Below are 18,021 nucleotides of genomic sequence, written 5' to 3'. Positions count from 1 at the left end.
GATCCTGGCTGTACCTTCCGTCATGCCCATCAGTTCAATCTGCCCACATCCTTGTCACTTTCTTACCTTCCCTTTGGGCTCCACATGTGGCCCAGCTGTCTTAGGGTTTCTACTGCTGTGATGGAACAGCATGACCCAGGTGACATATAAAAGAAAGCATCTAACTGGGGATTGAGTCCGTGACCAACATGATGGGGAGCAGCGCGCCAGGCAGGTAGGCATGGTATTGTAGCGATACTGAGAGCTTACATCTGAGCCACAGGCATGACATAGAGACTGGCAGTGGCTTTGGACTTTGGAAACCTCAAACCCAGTGACACACTTCTAATCCTTCCTAAATAGTCCACCACAGCGGGGAACCAGACGTTCAAATACATGAGCCTGTGGGGGCCATTCCCACTCAGACCCACACACCAGCTCGTCAGCAGGGCTGGGCAGACAGGCACAGCTAACCTTACACAAGTCAAGAGGGAAGGCCTAGGGGTCAGCACTCAGACATGCTTCAATCCCAGTTGCTGAGGATTTGAGCCAGGGCAGGAGACCCGGGGAAAGAGGGTGGCGCTGGAACCTGAGCAGTCTTGAGGACACGAAGAGCTCACATTTCTCAGTATGTTCAACTCTTGCTTTGCAGCCAAATGGGTCACTCTGTCCCTCCTGCATGCTAGGCAAGCACTCTGCCACTGAGCTATGTCCCCAGGCCAGGTTTCCTTTTTCTCTCGCCTTCTGCAGACAGGGTCTTATGCTGTATATAGTTAAGAACCTTGACTTCCTGGTCTGCCTCTACCTCTCATGTACTGGGATTATAGGTAGGCGTGCACCACCATGCCCGGAAGCACTTCGGGTTTTTTTCAGTTACATTTCTGGTGATAAAAGTCCAGGTGTGGTAGTGAATGTCTTAATCCCAGCATCTGGAGGCAGAGACAGGTCTCCGAAGTTGAGGTCAGCCAGGGCTACACAGAACCCTGTCTCAAAAACAAACAAAAAATGCTAATTCTTGAGGTTCTGGGCCCTCTCCAAAGAAGAAAGGATTTCCTATGACTGCTAGACAAATGGATTCCAGCATGCAGAGGGATTGTCTAGTTGACCAGCAAGCAGAGGGAAAACTGAAGGCAACATTCAGGCCCTGACACACTCGCCCAGGGCAGTCACTGGTTAGAGGGCGGGTGAAGATGCATGCCCTGCAGAGGCGGCAGCATCACGCAGAGTTTGAAGCTGGTGGGTTAAAATTCATAGCATCCCCCGCCATGTAAGCAAAACCTCTGCCATGGGTGGGTAGGCACATACTTCCTGTGCATTTCAGATGTTCTCGTCGGACTCCCAAGGAGGCAGCTAGGGTTGCAGTCCAGAGGCCTGGTCCACTAACTTGGTCTTGGGCAAGTTTCTCACTCACCTGGGCCTCAATTATATAGTTACATTCCAACTGCTCATGCCTGGCTTCCTTCTGCATCCCAGTATTGGTCCCCACATTCCAGTGTTATTCTTTGGAGTCGGTTGTTTTGTGGCGTGGGATCTCCTACAGCTCAGGCTGGCCTTGAACTCAGGGTGTAGCTGAAGATAACCTCGAACTTCTGAGCCTCCCAGCTGCTAGGATCACAGGCCTGTGCTACCACAGCCAGCTTTCAAGCATAGTTACGGATAGACTACAGTAAGGAGAGGGCCCTGGCTTCAGTCTCAGTTCTGCAACTAGTGACTGTAGGGCTTAGCGGGGACATGTTGTAGAACACGAGATGCCAGCAGGAGACTGAGTTATAGAACTAGCCACTCTGGGTACCCTAGCACCCCACCTCTGAGATCGCAATGAGAGAAAGCTAGGAAGCAAATAGGAAAAGTGGTGGCTCATGCCTTTGGTTCCAGCGCTGGGCAGGCAGAAGCAGTGGGTCTCTGTAAGTTTGAGGCCAGCATGGTCTGTAGAAAGTTCCAGGACAGACAGACAGGGTTCCTTGTGTAGCCCTGGCTGTGCTGGAACTCCTTCTGTAGACCAGACTGGCCTCGAACTCAGAGATCTGAATGTCTCTGCCTCCCTGTCCCCACCCCCACCCCCCAGGGTTTCTCTGTGTAATAGCTCTTGCTATCCTAGAACTCGCTCTGTAGACCAGGCTGGCCGTGAACGCACAGCGATCCGCCTGCCTCTGCCTCCCAAGTGCTGGGATTTAAGGACGAGACCCCCTTTTTTTGTTTGTTTTTGTTTTTCGAGACAGGGTTTCTCTGTGTAGCTTTGTAGACCAGGCTGGCCTAGAACTCACAGCTATCCACCTGCCTCTGCCTCTCGAGTGCTGAGATTAAAGGCTTGTGTCACCACCGCCTGGTAAGAAACCCTTTCTTAAAAAATAAATATCAAAGACAAAAGTCAAGGAAAGTTACTCTCCTTAGGAATGTTGGCATTTTACCTTGGTCAGCTGTCCATCTGGACTCAGCGTTCGTCAGCGCCAGACACTGGATAGACAAACTCAGGTCTGGCCCCACCCCAGAAAAGTATAAGTCAGAAGAGGCAGGTCCTGGGTGTGAGACCAAGCAGGGCAATGCAGAAGTGCAGTCAGTAAGTGCAAGAGCGAGACCCAGCCCAGCCCCAGCTTAGGAGCAGTGGCTCCAGGGCTCTTTATCTTTCAGAGTCAGTTCCCTGCATTGGATGGGCTTTTCCAGACCCCAGGAGCATGAATTCATGTCTCAGAATTTGAAAGTGGCATACAGAGGACACGGGATACAAACGAGTGTTCTGCCTCTGGTGTTTCTATTGCTCTTGGCTGCTCCTTCAGCCCCCGCTCCCCTCTTCAGGCACAAACTGGAAATCATCCTCTAAGCCTGGGGTTGGCCCCTAACCTTCCAGCTGTGAGCATCATCTTTTGCCCTCCTTGCGATGCTACAAAGGCAAGTGGAAACAAGAGGTTTGACTCTGCTCTGCAGTGACTTAAGGTTGTTGTTTTGTTTTGTTTTGTTTTTCCCTCTCCTATTGTAGCAGCCCCACGTTTGGTACCCTTCTCCATCTTCCTCTACTCTGGGTCCAAGTCACATAGATGATGTTACCTAGAGAATCAGGAACTGAGCTGCAGTAAGATCACACCTATAATCACAGCACCTTCACTCAGGAGGCTGAGGGAGAAGAACTGTGAATTCCAGACCAGCCTGGGCTACATACTGCAAGAGTTGGATGCTAGCCCAGGCTATATAATGTCTCAAAACAAACTAAACTAAATTAAACCCAGCAGCCTGCTCTGTTAGTTCAGATATCTATCTATCTAGCTTTCTTTCTTTCTATCTATCTATCTATCTATCTACCTACCTACCTACCTATCTATTTTTGAGATGAGGTTTCTTTATGTCGCCCTGGGCTGTCCTGGAACTCATTATGTAAACCAAGCTGCCCTCGAACTCACAAAGATCTGCTTGCCCACAGGCCTGCTCCACTACGCCCAGCTCATATATTCTTAGTCTACTTAATTCCACATGTCAAGACAAGTCCTGCTCTTAAGGTCCAGGCGCTGAGGAAGCAACAAGGGCCAGGAATCCCTTCCTTCTCTCAGGCCATTCCTGCTAAGCTAAGGGCAAAAACACAGAGGCCTTTTACCTCTTGTGTTTCCTTAGTGGGGAGTTTGTTGTTGTTTTACCTAAGGACTTGCTCTGTAGCCCAGGCTGGCCTTGAACTTGTCACTTCACTGCTACCTCAGGCTGGCTGAGGTAAAAAATAAAGTGCTGAGATTAAAGATGTGGCACGATGCCTAGTCTTCTTGTGTACATGAGTGTGGTACCAGACAAGCATCCTCCCGCTAGGCTACGTCTCCAGCCCCCTTTGCTGTCTTTTCTGAGGCAAGTTCTTACTATGAAGCCTTTAACTCACCCTCTTACCTCAGATTCCCTGAAGTAACTACCTCTTGCTCTTTTATATAACAAGCTGGGAGGGCAAGTGGGAGAGGGAGGAAAGACGGGGAAAACATGGCATCATAGGTCCTGGGAGGTGAAAGAAGCAAGCCCCTAGCTGAGGCTAGAGAAGAGACCTTCTGTGGCTGGCTTTCCACACAGTGTTGCTTCATCCTTAGATGGAATCAGTGTTGGAGACACAGCTGGCCCAGCTTGAGGGAAGGCTACCTTGCAGGATCTGCTCTGCTGAGGATGCTGGTCCCTGGTCGGCCTAAGGCCCTGTGGCTGTCCCTGAGGGAAGAGAGCTCCTTGCCCTTCCTCTGCCCTTTGACATTCCTACTGAATGCGTCACCTCTTGGATGGGTGTGGAGCGTCCCTTCTTGTTCCTCCCAGCTTCAGCATCCATTCCTCCTCTTGCCTGTCCCCAGTCACACATAGAAACTGCAGGTTCTGGCCAGGCACGGTGGCCCACGCCTTTAATCCCAGCACTCGGGAGGCAGAGGCAGGCGGATCACTGTGAGTTCGAGGCCAGCCTGATCTACAAAGTGAGTCCAGGACAGCCAGGGATACACACAGAAACCTTGTCTTGAATTTAGACAAAGAATGTTGAGGTTAGGAGTATAGCTCAGTAGGTGGAGGGCTTGCCTAGTTTGTACTAGGCCTGGTACCTTCCCAGCAATGCAAATATTTTTGTTTGTTTACTTGGTTGGTTTTCGTTTTTCGAGACAGAGTTTCTCTGTGTAGCCTTGGCTGTCCTGGACCCTTTTTATAGATCAGGCTGACCTCCAACTTACAGAGAGTCACCTGCCTTTGGCCCCCTGAGTACTGGGATTACAGGCATATACCACTATGCCCGGTCAGCAAAATTTTTATACATATAATTTCCATTCTGAATTTGTGATTCGGACAAATACCAAGTCACAGAGAATGTGCTAGGAAGGGACAAAGGGATTCCCAGGGTAGAGAGAACTTAATTTATTTTTTAAATTTTATTTATTTATTTATTTATTTATTTATTTGAGATAGAGTTTCTCTATGTAGCCTTGGCTGTCCTGGACTCGCTTTGTACACCAAGCTGGCCTCAAACTCACAGCGATCTGCCTGCCTCTGCCTCGAAAGTGCTGAGATTAAAGGTGTGTACCACCACGCCAGGCCACGAGAACTTAATTTATATATATATATAAATTTCAGAATTGAAAGACTGCGATCCTAGCTACTAGGAAGCAGAAGCAGGAAAATCAAAAACTCAAAGCCTGGGGGCTGAAGAGATTGCTCGGGGGTTAGAAACACTCACTGCTCTTTCAAAGAACCAAAGTTCAGAAGCCGTGGTGGGGGAGCTTAGTTCAGACTAATCCAAGTCTGGGTGGCTCACAACTGCGTGTAACTCCAGCCTCAGGGAATCCAATATTCTCTTCTGACCTCTTTGAGCACACACACATAAGCACATATACACACATACACATACACACACAGAGAGAGAGAGAGAGAGAGACAGACAGACAGACAGACAGACAGACAGACAGACAGACAGAATTATAAATAATAATTGGTTTTGGTTTGGTTTTGTTGTTTTGTTTTATTTTGTTGTTGTTCGTTTGTTTCAAGACAGGGTTTCTCTGTGCAGCTCTGGCTGTCCTAGACTCACTCTGTAGACCAGGCTGGTCTCAAATCTACAGATCTGCCTGCCTCTGCCTCCCAAGTGCAGGGATTAAAGGTATGCACCTCTACCATCTGACTTCTGTTCTGTTTTGTTTTGAAACAGGTTCTTCCTATGAAGCCCAGTTTAGGGCTGGAGAGATGGCTCAGAGGTTAAAAGCATTGACTGCTTTTCCTAAAGACCTGGGTTCAGCTGAGTGTGGTGGCACACTCCTTTAATCCCAGCACTCCAGAGGCAGAGGCAGGCAGATCTTTGTGAGTTTGAAGCCAGCCTGGTTTACAAAAGGGAGTCCAGGACAGACAAGGCTACACAGAGAAACCCTGTCTCAAAAACAAAAACAGGGCTGGAGAGATGGCTCAGAGGTTAAGATCACCCTCTGCTCTTCCGAGAGCAGTCCCGAATTCAATTCCCAGCAACCACATGGTGGCTTACAACCACCTCTAATGAGATCTGGTGTCTTCTTGTGGTGGGCAGGTACACGTGTGAACAGAATACTGTATAAATAATAAATAAATCTTTAAAAACAAAAAAAAATTTTTTTTTCAAGACAGGATTTCTCTGTGTAATAGCCCTGGCTGTCTTAGACTCACTTTGTAGACCAGGCTGATATCAAACTCACAGAGATTCACCTGCCTCTCCCTCCGGAGTGCTGGGATTAAAGGTGTGCATCACCACGCCCGGGCCATACAGATGGTTGTGAGCCACTCCCTTCCCTCCCCCCTCCCTTTCTTGGCCCAGTTCAGCCTGGACCCTTCCAGATGCCTCTGGCTGAACTCTTTTTCATATCTACACCAAAATCCTTCTCAACCAAACCTGTAATCAGTTGTGTCCTTGTTTCTAGTCATTAAGCTTTGAGTCATCTGCCTCTCCCCTTAATTGAATTTTTTGGTGCATGTGTGTGAAGCCACCTTTGCATAGTCTGAGGATCAAACAGGACATCAGGCTTAGCAGGGATCCTTTTATTGGCTGAGCCATCCTGCCCAGCCCAGCTGAGCTCATCTCCCTCAGCATCTGATGGTATATCTGATGCCTCCTGAGTGTGGGATTACAGGTGTGTGCCCCCTCTCCTGGCTCCCATTTTTTTTTTTTAAGATTTACTTTTAGCCAGGCGAGGGGGCACATGCCCATAATCCCAGCTCTCAGGAGGCAGAGGCAGGCAGATCTTTGTGAGTTCAAGGCCAGCCTGGTCTACAAAGCGAGTCCAGGACAGCCAAGGCTACATAGAGAAACCCTGTCTTGAAACATCTCCCCGCCCCCAAAAAAAGGTTTACTTTTATTATTTTTGACATTTTGTTGTGAGCCTAATCTGGATAGCCTTGGCTGTCCTGGACTCCCTTTGTAGACCAGGCTGGCCTCAAACTCACAGAGATCTGCCTGCCTCTGCTTCCCGAGTGCTGGGATTAAAGGCATGCGCCATCACTCCCAGTTTGGGAGCCTAATCTTTAATGGCTGAGCCATTTCTCCTGCCCTGTTTTTGTTGTTTTTAATTATGTGTGTCTGTGTGTGGTATGTGCATGTGAGTGCAGGTGGAAGCCGATGCCAGAGACTTTGGATCCCTGGAACTGGCGCTTGTGAGCTGCCTGATGTGGGTGCTGGGGACAGAACCTGAGTCCTCTGGAGAACAGCATGTGCTCTTAACCACTGAGCCATTTCTGCAGCCCTTTTATTTTGTTATTTTGGGGCAGGGTCTCCTGGAGCCCAGGCTCATGATAGTCCTGCCTCTGCCTCCCAGGTGTTGGGATTACAGGCCTGTGTTGATTTTTTTTTCTCAATAAACTCCTCTGTGTTATTTCATCACCTCTCCGCATACATATTTTAGTTGTTGTAGGCAGGGATTGGCAAGCTGTGTCTATAAAAGGTCAGATAATAAATATGTTGGGCTTTATAGGCCCAATATCTGTTTCAACACTCAACTTCCACACTGTAGTGTAATAGCAGCATTATGCAATATCTAAATAAATGAGGCATAATTATGTTAAAATTTTATGTATCAAAAAAAAAGCAGTGTGGAGGCTGGAGAGATGGCTCAGCGATTAAGAGCACTGACTGATGTTCTTCCAGAGGTCCTGAGTTCAATTCCCAGCAACCACATGGTGGCTCACAACCATCTATAATGAGACCTGGTGTACAAGCATACATGCAGGCAAGAACAATGTATACACAATAAATAAATCTTAAAAAAAAAAAAACAAAGAAGGAGAAGAAGCAGAAGCAATGTGAGGGCTGGGGAGACAGTCCCATGGGTAAAAGTGCTTGCCAGATCCTATTTTTTATTTTTCCAGAGCCTATATTTTAAACACCCAGGGGCAGCACAAACTTTGTAATCCCAGTGCTGGGGAGAGGAGATGACAGCAGCCCTGCGGCTCACTGGCCAGGCAGCCTAGCCAACCTGCTGAGTCACAGATTAGTAAGTGTCTCAAAAGACAAAACCAAAACCACAAACTTAAAACAAAAGCCATGGACAGTGCCTGAGGAACAATACCCAGGGTTGTCTTTGGCCTATACCACACATGCATACATGTGGGAATGTATCTACCCGCAGATGAACATCCTCCACCTAATACATGCACGCAGGCATGCACACACACACCCCACCCCAGATAGTGGACTTAACACATCCTAAGGAATATGGCTTACCAAGCTCTTCTCTAGGGATTACAAAACATACATGCACCAATGTCTACTTAGAATTCCCTTTATCACCATGAGTGAAATTTGGAGGTTAAGTTACCACCACACTGGTCCCTTTATCTTCTTATATGTTTAGCAGTCACGTGTATTTCCTAGAAGGACAAGTATAAAACACTACAGAAGATGAAACTCCACATACTGAACTCCACGTTAATGCTGAGTTCCAGCACAGATTATAATTAAAATAATTTCTATTAGGGCTGGGGATGTAACCCAAAGTGTTTGCCTAGCATGACTAAGGTTCTGGGCTCCATCTTCAGGACCACAAGAAAAAAATAAATAAAAATCACATCTTGAGGAAGTAAGTATACAGAAAGAGGAGCGAGGGCAGGGAAGGAAATTGGTTGGTTTGGTTTTGAGTCAGGATCTCCATGCAGGTGAGTCTGTATAACCAATTCTAGACTTCAGCTCATGAGGCCCTCCTTCAGTCTTCCGAGTGCAGAGGCTTCCACTGCTGTCCTATGCTCTTCTTTTTATTTTATATATTTTTTGTATTTTATGTACATTGATTTGTGTGTGTGTGTGCCTGCATATATGTCTGCGTGAGGGTGTCACATTTCCTGGAACTGGAGTTACAGACAGTTGTGAGCCGCCATATGGGTGCTGGGATTTGAACCCTGGTCCTCTGGAAGAACAGTCAGTGCTCTTAAACCTCTGAGCCATCTTTCCAGCTCCTGCTCTTTAAAAAAAAACATTTCTTTTAGCTTTATTTTATGCCTGTTTGTGTGAAGTATTTTGCGTGTGTGTGTGTGTGTGTGTGTGTGTGTGTGTGTGTGTGCGTGTGCACCATGTTCACGGCAGGTGTCGAGGAGGTCAGAAGAGGGCACCAAATCCCCTGGAGATGGCTGTGAGCTACGACGTGGGTACTGGGAGTTGAACCTGGGTCCTCTGGAAGATGGATGAACTCAGTGCTCTTAGCCACTGAGCCATGTTTCCAGCTCCTCTGGACTCATGTTGTTCTTGGTGCTGAAGGTTTCCTTCGGTGCCATTCCCCTGTTCTCCGAAGCCCTTCCCTTCAAATGCTCAACGCATGGGTGATGTCAGCAAAACCTTCTGCCCTCTCACCCAGGAATGTCTGTACTTCATACCCGTTCCTGAAATGCATTTTCATTGAGTATAGAATTCTGAATTATTTCCCTTCAACCATTTACAAGCGTTGGGAGGCTGGGTGTGGTAGCACCTACCTTTCATCCCTGCATCTGTGATTTCCAGGTCGCCTCATTTACATAGCAGGTTCCTGCTGGGGCTACATAGTGAGACTCTGTCTAAAAAAAGAGAAAAAAGAAAAAAAAAAAAAGCATTCCAGTTCTTCTTGGAGGCCAGTTTCTGATGAGAAATGTGCAATGACCTGTCCTAGTTACCCTCCAAGAAATGCACAGGCTTTTCTGTTTTGTTTTTTCTTTTCTGTTTTTCATTTTCAGAAGTTTGAGCATGCTGTGTCTAAATGTAGATTTTATTGAGTATATCTTGTTCACTGATCAATCCTTTTGAATCTGTTTTTTTGCAAAAATTTGGAAGTCTTTTTGAAAATATGTTTTTATTTGTTTTGAAATATGTTTTCAAACATGTTTAAAAATATGTTTATGTAGGTGTGTCAATTTTGGAAGTCTTTTTTTTTTTTTCCAGACAAGGTTTCTCTATGTAGCCTTGGCTGTCCTGGACTCACTTTGTAGACCAGGCTGGCCTCAAACTCAGAGCAATCCACCTGCCTCTGCCTCCCGAGTGCTGGGATTAAGGGCGTGTGTCACCACACCTAGCTTTACATTTGGAAGTCTTAAACTCTGCCTTTTTAAAAAAATCTTTTCTCCTTTATACTCTTTCTTTCCTCTCCTTTCCAGTCTGTTTACATGACTGTCAGACCGTTGGTACTCCCTCAGACATCTGAGGCTCTGGTATTTTGAATTATTTTTACCTTGTTCAGATGACTTTTGATCATGTCTTGAGCTTGCAAACTCTTTCCTCTGTCTTCTTCATTCTACTATTAAATCTATTAAAATTCTTATTTTATATTGGTGTTTTGAGACAAGCTCTTGCTCTGTAGCCTAGGCTGGCTTGAACAACTTCCTCCTCCTCTTCATTTTTGTTTGTTTTTTGTTTTTTGAGACAGGGTTTCTCTGTGTAGCTTGCTTCACAGATATCTGCCTGCCTCTGCCTTCCTGAGTGCTGGGATTATAGGCATAGCCTACTAAGCCCGGCTTGGCTTAAATTTATGTAGATCTTTCTGGCTTCAAAAAAAAAATTTCTTTTTTGAGGGCTTTTGAGACAGAGTCTCTCTGTGTTAGCCTTGGCTGCCCTGGACTTGCTTTGTACACCAGGCTGGCCTAGAACTCACAGCGATCCACCAGCCTCTGCCTCCCAAGTGCTGGGATTAAAGGTGTGTGCTACCACACCTGGCCCTGGCTTCAAATTTTTAGAAATAACTCCTGCCTCTGTCTGCCATGTAACCATGCCTGGTTAATTTTTAAAATTTTAATTATTGCTATTTTTAAATGTATTTTTCATTTCTTTGAGACAATGTCTATGGAGCCCTGACTGTCCTGGAACTTGCCATGAAGACCAGGCTGGCCTAGAACTCACAGAGATCCACCTGCTTCTGCCACCGAGTGCTGGGATGGAAGGTGTGTGTCTCCATGCCCAATGGGTCTTTTTGTTTGTTTGTTTTGTTTTTTGAGACAATGTTTCTCTGTGTGGCCTTCGCTGTCCTGGAACTCACTCTGTAGACCAGGCTGGTCTCGAACTCACAGAGATCCTTCTGCCTCTGCCTCCCAAGTGCTGAGATTAAAGGCGTGCGCCACCGCGCCACCACACCTGGCCCAATGGTTCTTTTTTCTTCTACAATTCATGTATCTCTGGTGAGTGTGGATGCATGTTTGTGTGCACACACCCTTGTAAGCACATTTCCTTCTTCAGAAGTTCAAGTGCCTGCCCTGCCGCTGTGCTGTTATTACCATAGTCTCCAGGCCCAGCTGGGGAAACCTGCAAGAGCGGCTTCCTCACAGAGCTCCTTCAGACTGTGTCTCCTGTACCTTCACAGTCAGGCTGTCCCGTGCCTCCCGTACCTTCACAGTCAGGCTGTCCCGTGTCTCCCGTACCTTCACAGTCAGGCTGTCCCGTGCCTCCCGAACCTTCACAGTCAGGCTGTCCCGTGCCTCCCGTACCTTCACAGTCAGGCTGTCCCGTGCCTCCCGTACCTTCACAGTCAGGCTGTCCCGTGCCTCCCGTACCTTCACAGTCAGGCTGTCCCGTGTCCCCCGTACCTTCACAGTCAGGCTGTCCCGTGTCTCCCGTACCTTCACAGTCAGGCTGTCCCGTGCCTCCCGAACCTTCACAGTCAGGCTGTCCCGTGCCTCCCGAACCTTCACAGTCAGGCTGTCCCGTGCCTCCCGTACCTTCACAGTCAGGCTGTCCCGTGCCTCCCGTACCTTCACAGTCAGGCTGTCCCGTGCCTCCCGAACCTTCACAGTCAGGCTGTCCCGTGCCTCCCGAACCTTCACAGTCAGGCTGTCCCGTGCCTCCCGAACCTTCACAGTCAGGCTGTCCCGTGCCTCCCGAACCTTCACAGTCAGGCTGTCCCGTGCCTCCCGAACCTTCACAGTCAGGCTGTCCCGTGCCTCCCGAACCTTCACAGTCAGGCTGTCCCGTGCCTCCCGAACCTTCACAGTCAGGCTGTCCCGTGCCTCCCGTACCTTCACAGTCAGGCTGTCCCGTGCCTCCCGTACCTTCACAGTCAGGCTGTCCCGTGTCCCCCGTACCTTCACAGTCAGGCTGTCCCGTGTCCCCCGTACCTTCACAGTCAGGCTGTCCCGTGCCTCCCGAACCTTCACAGTCAGGCTGTCCCGTGCCTCCCGTACCTTCACAGTCAGGCTGTCCCGTGCCTCCCGTACCTTCACAGTCAGGCTGTCCCGTGCCTCCCGAACCTTCACAGTCAGGCTGTCCCGTGCCTCCCGAACCTTCACAGTCAGGCTGTCCCGTGCCTCCCGAACCTTCACAGTCAGGCTGTCCCGTGCCTCCCGAACCTTCACAGTCAGGCTGTCCCGTGCCTCCCGAACCTTCACAGTCAGGCTGTCCCGTGCCTCCCGAACCTTCACAGTCAGGCTGTCCCGTGCCTCCCGAACCTTCACAGTCAGGCTGTCCCGTGCCTCCCGAACCTTCACAGTCAGGCTGTCCCGTGCCTCCCGTACCTTCACAGTCAGGCTGTCCCGTGCCTCCCGTACCTTCACAGTCAGGCTGTCCCGTGCCTCCCGAACCTTCACAGTCAGGCTGTCCCGTGCCTCCCGAACCTTCACAGTCAGGCTGTCCCGTGCCTCCCGAACCTTCACAGTCAGGCTGTCCCGTGCCTCCCGAACCTTCACAGTCAGGCTGTCCCGTGCCTCCCGAACCTTCACAGTCAGGCTGTCCCGTGCCTCCCGAACCTTCACAGTCAGGCTGTCCCGTGCCTCCCGAACCTTCACAGTCAGGCTGTCCCGTGCCTCCCGAACCTTCACAGTCAGGCTGTCCCGTGCCTCCCGTACCTTCACAGTCAGGCTGTCCCGTGTCTCCCGTACCTTCACAGTCAGGCTGTCCCGTGTCTCCCGAACCTTCACAGTCAGGCTGTCCTGTGTCTCTTGTACCTTCACAGTCAGGCTGTCCCGTGCCTCCCGTACCTTCACAGTCAGGCTGTCCCGTGTCTCCCGTACCTTCACAGTCAGGCTGTCCCGTGTCTCCCGAACCTTCACAGTCAGGCTGTCCTGTGTCTCTTGTACCTTCACAGTCAGGCTGTCCCGTGCCTCCCGAACCTTCACAGTCAGGCTGTCCTGTGTCTCCCGTACCTTCACAGTCAGGCTGTCCCGTGCCTCCTGTACCTTCACAGTCAGGCTGTCCTTGAGTCCAGTTCTGGGCAATAATAAAGGAGAAAGGGCCACAGAATCCTGAGTCCTGGGTCTCACTTCTTTTCTGAGACCCCTGGTACTTGCTCCATGCATTCCACCTGGAGAGCTAAAGAGACAGCTGGCCTCTGCTTCAGCTTTAAACTATTGAAAAAATGGACGATAAGCCAGGCGTGGCGGTGCACGCCTTTAGTCCCAGCACTCAGGAGGCAGAGGCAGGCGGATCTCCGTGAGTTCAAGGAAATCGAGTCCAGGACAGCTGGACTACAACAGAAACCCTGTCTTTAAAAAAAAAAAAAGGCTGTATATCTTATCGCAGGTATTTCATATTTAGAGGAGCACTGGGTTGAAGGTTAATGCCTCCGTGTCCAGAAACTTGTCCTAGGATGGTTCCTTCCCTCTTAATCAGCTCACCCCTATTTCAGACTCTAGTTTGTTTAAAAGTCATATCCTTGTGGCGGGTGGGTTGCTTTTCTGTTTTGTTTTTCCTTTGACCTCAGGCAAGATGTGGCTTCTTGGTCAACCACTTTTTAGCTCATCCAATACTTCTTAGCGCATAAGCCTTCTTATAACCACACACTTAACAAGTCCCATCTTGCTCACCCGCCTGTGCTTACTTCACCTTTGCTCATCCTTCCCAGACTGGCGGCCTGGCCTTTCCCCGCTCTCCGGAGCTCCTCAGCATCAGCCGTTAGTTCCAGTTGCCATTAACCTGGGCAAGGGAGCGTCACACCCAGGGCTTCACGGCTTAGAACCTAGAGCCACGGAGAGTGGAGAAAACACACTCCAGAGATTCTTACCTGTTAGTGTGTGCATGTAGACTCGTGTGGGCATGTGCAACTGTGTGCTTGTCAGTTTATGGAAATCAGAGGGCAACTTGAGGGATGTTTACCCACTAAGCCATTTCAAAGTCCCTTAACACACACACACACACACACACACACACACACACACACACACACACTTTTCTCTGTGTAGTTTGGCTGTCCTGGAACTCACTCTGTACACCAGGCTGGCCTTGAATTCAGGGATCGCCTGCTCTGCTTCCCAAGAGCTAATAATAAAGGCGTGCACCCCTATGCCTTGCTTGCATAGGAATTTTTTATTTTTATTTTATTTATTTATTTATTTTTTTTGCATAGGGATTTTGATGCTGGTGGTCCACAGAAATATTGCCAGAGAAGTTTTCATCATGGCTATCTTTTTTTTTGGTTTTTCGAGACGGGGGTCTCTCTGTGTAGCCTTGGCTGTCCTGGACTCACTCTGTAGACCAGGCTGGCCTCGAACTCACAGAGATCCACCTGCCTCTGCCTCCCAAGTGCTGGGATTAAAGGTGTGTGCCAACACTCCCGGCTCATCATGGATATCAATGCCCCTGTTTTCTGCCAGGCTTACCCTGTGTAAAAAATTCCCACTTTCTTGTGCACAGGCTGGATTGCTCAGTGGTGGAAATGATGGGCTAGTTCTCACTGTGACGTCATCTTGCTGGTGTAGTCTTTCTCGTTCTTTTTGTTTTTTTAAAGTTTTATTTGTTTAATAAGTATACAGTGCTTTGCCTGCACACCAGAAGAGGGCATCAGATACATTATAGATGGTTGTGAGCCACCATGTGGTTGCTGGGACTTGAACTCAGGACCTTTGGAAGAGCAGGCAAGGCTCTTAACCTCTAAGCCATCTCCCCAGCCCCTTTCTCATTCTTGCTATGATGGTGGCCACCAACCATTGGACAGGGTTGTGGTAAGATCTTCCGTCCAGTCACCCAGGAAGTGATTCCTGCAGAACACCATTGAGTCTAGAAGCAACTCTGCCACAGTTGAGCCTTGAGAGAACCATGACCTTATTTAACACCTTTTCCTTTTATGGTACTGGAGATGCACGACAGGCAAGCGCTGCACGGAGTCACACTCACAGCCCACTAGCTCACAGGTTAACTGTAGCCTTGGGAGAAACCCTGAAGAGATTCAGCTCAGTTCCTTACCATACAACCAAAGACAATACGCTGGGGATTTTGTTTTGTGACAAAGGCTCACTACATAGACCTGGCTAGCCTGGTGCCATGTATCCTAGGCTGGCTTCAAACTCCTAGCAGTTCTTTTTTTTTTTTTTTTTTTTTTTTTTTGGTTTTTCGAGACGGGGTCTCTCTGTGTAGCCTTGGCTGTCCTGGACTCGCTTTGTAGACCAGGCTGGCTTCGAACTCACAGCGATCCGCCTGCCTCTGCCTCCCGAGTGCTGGGATTAAAGGCATGCGCCACCATGCCCAGCTAGCAGTTCTTTCTTATTGTCACAAATTCTGGGATTACAGGCACACACCGCCATGGAGGAACATGCTGCCTCAAGCCTCTGAGGGTCACGCTGGCTTGTTGCACAGCAGTGACACAGTGCTTTATGTAGCCCTAAACTGTTCTCCACGTTAGATTACTCACCTAAAATTTCCCTACCACATGAGGTTTAGTGGCCTGTTTTGTTTGTTTGTGTAGCCTTGGCTGTCCTGGAACCCACAAAGATCTGCCTGCCTCTGCCTCCCGAGTGCTGGGATTAAAGGGGCATACCACTATGCCTGGCTTGGTAACCTTTTCATGTATTCCTTCCACTGGATTTTCTTGAGTTATTATTATTAGGAGGGTGTGTGCATCTGTGCATGGGTATGTTCAAGTGAACGCAGGTACCAACTTCATGGAGTTGAAGTTACAGGTAGTTCTAAGCCATTTACTGTGGGGGCTGGGAATCCAACTTGTGTCCTTTTCAAGAGGAGTGCGCACTCTTAACCACCAAGCATCTCCCCAGACCCTGGGATTCAGCCTCTGTAACATAGCAAGATCCTGTTTCAAAAAGTTAAAGCCAGGGAGCTCAAAGCACTGTCTGCTCCTCCAGAGGTCCTGAGTTCAATTCCCAGCAAGCACATGGTGGCTCACAACCATCTATACTGGAATCTGATGCCCTCTTCTGGTGTACAGGCACACGTGCAGATAGAGCACTCATACATAAAATAAATAAAATCTTTAAAAAATAAGTCAAAACCAAAAATTCTACAAGACACCAACTATAGTATGTCTGATGGTCTATCCCTGTAATCCCAACACTTGGAGGTCACCTGCAGCTACACAGACGTTCCAGGCCAGCCTGGGCTATAAGAAACTCTGTCTCAGGCCGGGCGTGGTGGCGCACGCCTTTAATCCCAGCACTTGGGAGGCAGAGGCAGGCGGATCACTGGGAGTTCGAGGCCAGCCTGGTCTACAAAGTGAGTCCAGGACAGCCAAGGCTACACAGAGAGACTCTGTCTCGAAAAACCAAAAAAAGAAAAAGAAAGAAAGAAAGAAAGAAACTCTGTCTCAAAAAACCAAAAAAAAAAAAAAAAAAACCCAAAAAAAAAAAAAAAAAAAAGAAACTCTGTCTCCAAAAGCCAAAACAAACTGAAGAAAAATAAGCAGGGAGGGATTGGGAGCAATCACCATAACACAGAGTAAAACCAAAACCAAGGATGGGGGAAAAAAAAAAAAAAGAAAAACCAAAACAATGGAAACTCATTACTTTGGAAGTTCATTTCTATTTTATTTTTAAAATTTCAAAAGATTTTTAGGGTCTGGAGAGGTAGTCTTACACAGGCCCAGCACCCACATATTGGCTCATGACCTTCTGTGACTCCATTTCCAGAGGATCTGATGCCATCTTTTGGCCTCTGCAAGCACCACCCAGGCACACACATGTGGTACAGACACATACACAGGCAAACACATATATTTTAAAAATTTAAATACAAATATAAGCAAAACCAAAACCAACCCCCCCTCCCCAAACCTGACTGGACATAATCTCTGTGTACCATTTGCTATTCTGTCTTCAGAACTTCTGCTTGGTTTTATTTATTATTATTATTTTGGTTTTCCAAGACAGGGTTTCTCTGTGTAATAGTCCAGAGCTTTGTAGACTAGGCTGAGAGATCTCCTGCCTCCCAAGTGATGGGATTAAAGGCATGCACCACCACTCCTGGCTTCTGCTTGTTTTTAAATGTCATATTTCTTTATTTATGCATGGATCCCCATCCCCCTGCCCAACACACACAAACCAGGGGATAACTCGAGAGACTTAGTAGTCTCATTCCATGCGAGGCTCAGGGCTCAGACTCATGAATGGACCTGTAGTCAAGAGATCCTTATGTTTTGAGCCTTCTTTGCCAACTCAAAGGGCGCTGGTATTTATTACACAGGGTGGTTGCATTGGGGAATCAGTAACTGCATTAAGCAGTAGGTAAAGATGCCACCAGTGAGCTATATAGGCCCAGCTCATGTGTATGTGTGTGTGTGTGTGTTTTACAAGATTTTATTTATGTATGAGTGCTCTATATGCATATATACCAGCAGGCCAGAAGAGGGCACTAGAGGGTATAGATGGTTGGTGAGCCACCATGTGGTTGCTGAGACTCGAACTCAGGTCCTTTGGAGGAAAAGACAGACAGCGCACTTAATGCTGAGCCATCTCTCTTGCCTGTTTTTTGTTTCTGTTTTAAAAGATTTATTATTAGCTGGTCATGGTGACACATGCCTTTAATCCCAGCACTCAGGAGGCAGAGGCAGGTGGATCTCTGTGAGTTTGAGGCCAGTCTGGTGTACAAAGCAAGTCCAGGACAGCCAAGATAACGTAGAGAACCCCTTTATTGTGTATACAGTGCTGTCTGTCTGTACACCTGCAGGCCAGAAGAGGGCATTAGATCACATTATAGATGGTTGTGAGCCACCATGTGGGTGCTGGGAATTGAACTCAGGTCCTTTGGAAGAGCAGTCAATGCTCTTACCTTCTGAGCCATCTCTCCAGCCCGTTTGTTTTTTGTTTTTGTCTTTTGAGAGAGGACCCTAACATGTAACTCAGGCCAGCCTTGAACTTGAGAGCCCCCTGCGTCAGCCTGCCAAGCTGAAGGATAGATAAGTGCCTCTGACTGGCTTAGCCTTTGTCTTTCCACAA

The sequence above is a fragment of the Acomys minous genome, assembly GCF_964271855.1.
Source record: "Acomys minous genome assembly, chromosome: 17".
Classification (NCBI taxonomy): Eukaryota; Metazoa; Chordata; class Mammalia; order Rodentia; family Muridae; genus Acomys; species Acomys minous.
This window is presented reverse-complemented; position numbering follows the sequence as displayed.